Consider the following 6,171-nt stretch of genomic DNA (forward strand, 5'->3'; position numbering starts at 1 on the left):
GTGCGACTTTTCGTCCCCTTTGATATCGCTGCATCCGATTTCTGCGACATCTAATAATAAGCACTGACTGACTTAGACTGCACTTGTGCTGGAAATTTCACATCACAATGTTCATGGTATTCAGAGGTAGGCTATATGCAATTAAAAGGTTTTAAGAGGATGGGTGTTAAAAAAAAAAACAAGTGACATTTGATTCCTCAGTTGCATCAGTTAGGCAGATGCCAGCGACTTAAAATGTTTACATATCAACTCAATGGCAACAGCAAATACAGTAGGCCAAGTATATATATTGAGATTCCAAAAAATTACACCGCTCTGTCATTCTGCCTTCTTTACCACTCCTGCAAGGCCTGGTTTTTCAGCAGACAACACACACACACTGGAAACTGACAGTTTCTGTGTGTGCTGGCTTGAATTTGAATGAAGAATCAGTTGAAGCAGTATTAAGAAATGGAAAAGAGGTTGAAGAATGTAAAGTGTTTTATAAGCACTGAACAAAGTCTAAAGGTGTGTCATGTTTGAGTTCAGGTACATGCAGAAAGAATGAGCTGCACAAGTGCAGCCAAACTCTAAAAAGCTAGCTGGCAGAGGAAGAACTTATCCCAGACACCTATACAGGTTCAATTAGGGTCAAAACGATTTGACCTTGTAAAGTAATGTTTACATATAATTCCAAGGTTTGTAGTTGTATCAAATCAACCGTTGTAAACCTGTAATAAATCTGCATGAGAAATTCAAGTTTTGAAAAAATTGTGCTTGTGCCGAAGAAATTTGTCTTTGTTAAAAAAAAAAGACTATGTGAATCAAAACTGAACAAAGATCAATGGTGAGGTTAGACAAAAACATTGAAAGACCTCCACCTCCAGCATGCAACATTCACAGTGTGTAAATACAGTGTCGCACACCGTTCGGGAACAGAACTTTTTTTCTGCTCTGTATCTCCTCACAGATTTTGACAAAACCATTTCTTCTTTTACAGTGTCTTTGTGTCTTTTTTTTCTATTTCGGGGGGACTGGCATGATGAGGAGGAGGAGATCAGACTATTAACTTACTGACTGCGGCCTGTGCTCAGAGCCAGGTACTTTCCCTGCGGCCATCATGCTTTTTGCCGTCCATATTTAAAGGAATGAAGGCGTGTTTTCTGACCATTCCCTGTATGTGGGCAGTCCATAAGCTAGTAGCTGTGCTCTGCTTCTTCCCTGCACGCCCCATTTCATGTTCACCCTACTCCCGAAACTGTCCCAGGTGGCCGGTTTCTGCTAGTGATGATAAGATGAAGCTTCTAAAGCACTGAACCAGTCCAGCAAAGTGGTTCGAGGTTCATTTGACGCTTCATGTTAACAGAGTGGCATCTACTGGCCAGAATTTAAAACAGGCAAATACAGATGCAGGATGGAATCAGCTCTTTTATAAAATGACACATTTACACAACACGAGTAGTCCTATTCTCATGGACAAACACAGAGCAAGCCACCAAACATGAAGCAAGAGTCCAGACACAAGCTCAATCCATGAAGCACTAGCTTCACGGTGCGCTCTCACTGGTCATCATGATGAAGTCCTCCATGACGTAACAGACAATCTACAGTCCCTAACTAGTGTTTCCCAGCTTTCCTGCCACACACTCGACTCCTGAACCATTGCTGCATTCTGCATCAGTCCAGTTTTCTTTTTCAGTGTTCCCCAGTTTTTCGCCAACAATCGGTCACGTATAGTTCCGCTCAATCACATTTTAGCTTTTGTAATGGGTTTACTTGCAGTTAAAGCAGCTCAGGGGGCCACAGCAAACTGGAACAGGGGTTCTTCGACTTGTAACTTCTACTCTTTTCAGCTCCAAGACTCAGGCCACCCCGAGCCAATCCAACAACTCTTCACTATCCACTTCTCCAGATGACCCTATGCAGTTGGGGGAGCTCGACTCACTCCTGCTGAGCCACAGCATCACATGAGCTTAAAACTGTGCCTTTACTGCAGCCAAGCTGATCATTTCCTCGCCTCCTGTCCCCTTCAGACAAAAGATTAGGCTCATCAGAAAGTACTGATGAGCCTAATCTTTTATACTTTTTGATACTGATGAGCCACGTCTCCACCTCTACCAAAACCCATCATCCTTGTGTGCAGTCTAATGCCTCCCTTCTCGTGAGCAATGAATCCATTTCCCTGTTGGCCCTGCTGGATTCAGGTGCAGACGACAACTTCAGTGATTCCAATCTCGTGTCTCAGACAGGTATTCCCCTAGAGCCCTTAAACGCCCCTGAGGATGTAAACGCCCTGAATGGAAAACTGACACACCGCGCTGTATCTCTGAGTCTCATTCTGTCAGATAACCATTGTGAATCTATTCAACCTTTTGTCATCACTTCTCCCCATGTACCCATTGTTTTAGGACAGCCTCGGTTAAAACTTCACAGCCCCGGGGGTGCGCCTTGGTGGCTCACCTGGTAGAGCGCGTACCATGAAGGCTTAGTCCTAACTGCCCTTTGCTGCATGTCATCCTCTCTCTCTCTCTCTCTCCCCAAATTTCCTGTGTCTCTCACTGTACCTATAAATAAAACCCTCACATAGACTGGTCCACCGCAACATTTGTTAGTTGGAGTGCATTTTGTCACTCTCACAGTCTTCAATAAGCCTTAGCTCCCAGTGCAGCTCCTGCAGCTCCTGCAGCTCCCATGCCCGAGCCCCCAGACTTCTCCCTCGTCCCTCCTGGGTACCATTATTTAGTTGAAATCCCACAGACCATATGACTGTGCCATTGTAAGTCACTGTGCTTTGGTAGTCACATTGTGTCAAAGAGGACAAAAATTGACTGCGTTCTGACAAAAAAAGGATGTGTGTAGAGTGAAATTTGTGGTTGTGAGTACGAGTTAAACAGAAGTTTTTCAGAGCAGTGGAACAGCTTCTCCCCACTCTGTCATTCACTCAGTTGTGAACATTCCACCACGTACACACTAATGTCAAAGTCTGAAAAGGTCCAAAAACTCTTTTCTGAACATTTTGACTTTTGAATGGAGTTTCTACTTGAAAGTATGAATGAGTAGAAAGGGTATGAAAAGATGTGTAAAACGAACAAAAAAGATTTTGAACATTCTGATCATTCATCTTAATGGGGAAAAATGTCAGAAAAACATTGAATATTTTGCAAGGTATGAAATATAAAAAAAAATATGATAATATTATAATGTCCTAATTGAGATGAACATTTCAAAGTTTGAATGGAGTCTCTTAGTTGAAGTATCTAGAAGGCGATACAAATCAAAAAACTGTGGAATAGTAATGACTTTTGAACCTGAGACAAACATATAGTTGGGATTTCTCACATGAAGTAAAATACATTTGGCTCTGTTGATTTCATGCTTTCATTCTTATTTAAAAAAAAAAAATACAAACAGTAGCCTATAATTGGAGTGTATATTTAGAGCATTATGGAGTAAGACGGGGTTAGGATGTGCATTAGCTACAGTAATTATGTTGAACTTCTTACCTGCAGTAAGTTTTTTTCTGTTAAAAGATGAGAGCAGCTTGAATAGTTACTGCTTTTTAAACCTGCTTTGTCAGTTGTCCTACTGGTCTAGCTACACAGGTTGGTGTATCAGTTTGTGTCTGCCACACGGGAGAAAAAAAAAAAAAACATGTCAGGTATAAACAGAAACAAAAAGTATTGCACATGTAATTACACTGTGCAGCCTAAAATTAACCAGATAATCAATTTCTCCAAGTTTAATGAACAAAAATGCCTTTGCTCAGGAGAGATACTGTATAAACCGCGTTCTCATGAATAAAGAGATCTTCTGTTCAGTGATGTGAATGCTGTTTGACAGAAGCATGTGACCCACTTCGGGAACGTCACAAATATCATTTTGTATCATTAATATGGTGGCCGAGAGAGTTCATGACACGACAACTTAAGAAAACGCATAGAAATAGACACAACACAAGCAAATTCATATAACACCTTCATGATTTTGACAACACGTGCACAGCAAATACACACAAGACTACCACATAGACAAATGTCACAGGCTGGGACACACTTCCCCAGTGCTTTGTGACTTTTGAAGACACTGAAGTTGGCTACTCTTCAGTGGTGTTTGGAAAAAGGGCTAAAATGTAAGTTCTTTTGTCTTTTTAAGCATTGACAAAGCATTGAAAAACAAGTGCGCTTCACATCCCGGCCAAGTTCATCACTTTTTTTTTGAGTCCTCTGGAAACACTTTCGCTGTCATCTGCACTACTTGCAGTTTGTTTTCGTAGTTGGTTGTATTATGAACATTTGCAGCATACACGCTGATAACTTAATAAGGCATTTTCTTAATTTGTTTGTGTTTTGACTGCTGAGATAAAAAAAATTAAGAGGAGAAATTAAAAAAAACCACAAGAAGATAACGGTTTATATAAGGTAAGATAAGGTCTATATACAATATAAGCTACCGTTATGAGCACTTGTTATCTTGAATGAGACTTTTAAACAGTGAACATGGTATGATGGATTGATAAGAATCTAAATTGTAAGATTTAAAAAAGAGAAAAGTTAAGTAATTTGTTTTCATGGTCACAAGATAATCGGCATGATAAAAGCAACCACTGCCACTCTTGGCTAATTTCATTATATTCTTTCATTTCAGCATTCAGTATTTGTAATTATTTGGCAGGCGACATTTATGCCTCGAGAATTTTTTGGTATTTGTATCAAAGTAAATCTTACTTTGTTTATATACTCTATTTGTGTCCTTCCCTGAGGGTTAGAGTCTTGGTTTCTAGCCATATTGAAAACCCTGAATCATTACAGCTAGAGTGTGTTGGTTGTTTGGATGGCAGCTGTCGAGGTTTGCCTTTGCTGAGGACAGAGCTGCTTTGTGAAGCTAAATGAAGAAAAAAATCATTACGCTAACTGTAAACATGGTGTTCGCTGCAAATTATACATACTTTGGTCATGCTTTGGGCTAACCAGCAATAATTACTGTCAAGTGAGTAGCATTCCATGACATATCTATGTCTGCTTCCCTATATAATATATTTATTAATATGTACTATGCTAATATTTATTATGGTAATAATCTATGTTATTAAGCACATCAAGTCACAAGACATGTCTACTTTTCTGTCTCCCTACCTCTCATAATCACCAACCTATTCTAAAAAGTTCCAAATACAAGTTATATAATTTTTGCTATTTCACTCTTGAGATGCTAAAACTGCAAGAGGAATGATTTTATTTAATTATTCCCAAAGAAGCACATGTGGCTGAATTAAATTAAACCTAGAAATTTTTGGAATAACTGAAAACGATTAAGATTTTTAATTCCTTCCTTGAGGACCGGATGAAGATTTATAGTTTTTCCAGCTGGAATTCCCCTTCAGAAAGAAAGATAGACAGATAGATAGAATATACATCAGAAACAGGTTTAAGAAAAGTTGGAGATTTAAGAAAAGCTGGAGTGGAATAAGACCTGTGCAAAATGGCAGTGTACATGGTTATTTACAGCAGAGCAACAGAACTTGATCATGAGTTTAAAACTGGAGCATTTTAAAAATGTTTCTGTTGTTTGTGTTATGTATCAATGACACTTTTGTCTGCTGAGAGCAAATGTTGCATTGCATAGATTTGTCTATGAAGCAGAAAAAGGAATTTGTGTTGCATGTAAATATGTTTAAGTTCAATGACATGTAGTTAAGTTGATGTCTGCTATCTTGACTTATCTGCAGATAATGTAGAGATACATGTAAACATGTAAACAATTGAGACTTTTGAAACCATGAATAAGAGCAATGATTTGATAACCTGTTTATCTATCCCCTTATTTGATGCCTCTGACACATTCCAGGGTGCTATCTGCACAGCCAAATCCAAGAGAAATTGCAGATTCTTATCTTGTTAGTGTGCACGACTGAAAACTTGGATAGGCCGATTGGTGTTCAAATAACTAAAACAACCTTCCAACCAAGCACAAAATACAATAAGTAAGTAAAATTACGGAAAATATATTGGAAGAGTGATCAGTAGTAATACTGCTGTATGATTGATTGATTGATTGATTGATTGATTGATTTACCACAAGCTTTTCTTGTGTTGGCCCCTTTATTTGAGACAAATAGATACATGTAAACAACTTCAAGGCTTACATATAACACTTCTATACAATAACTGTACAACACAATCTTGTTTCACTCCA

This window comes from Trachinotus anak, unplaced genomic scaffold (genome assembly GCF_046630095.1).
Source record: "Trachinotus anak isolate AG129_WGS33_773 ecotype Australia unplaced genomic scaffold, CSIRO_AGI_Tana_v1 ptg000011l, whole genome shotgun sequence".
Classification (NCBI taxonomy): domain Eukaryota; kingdom Metazoa; phylum Chordata; class Actinopteri; order Carangiformes; family Carangidae; genus Trachinotus; species Trachinotus anak.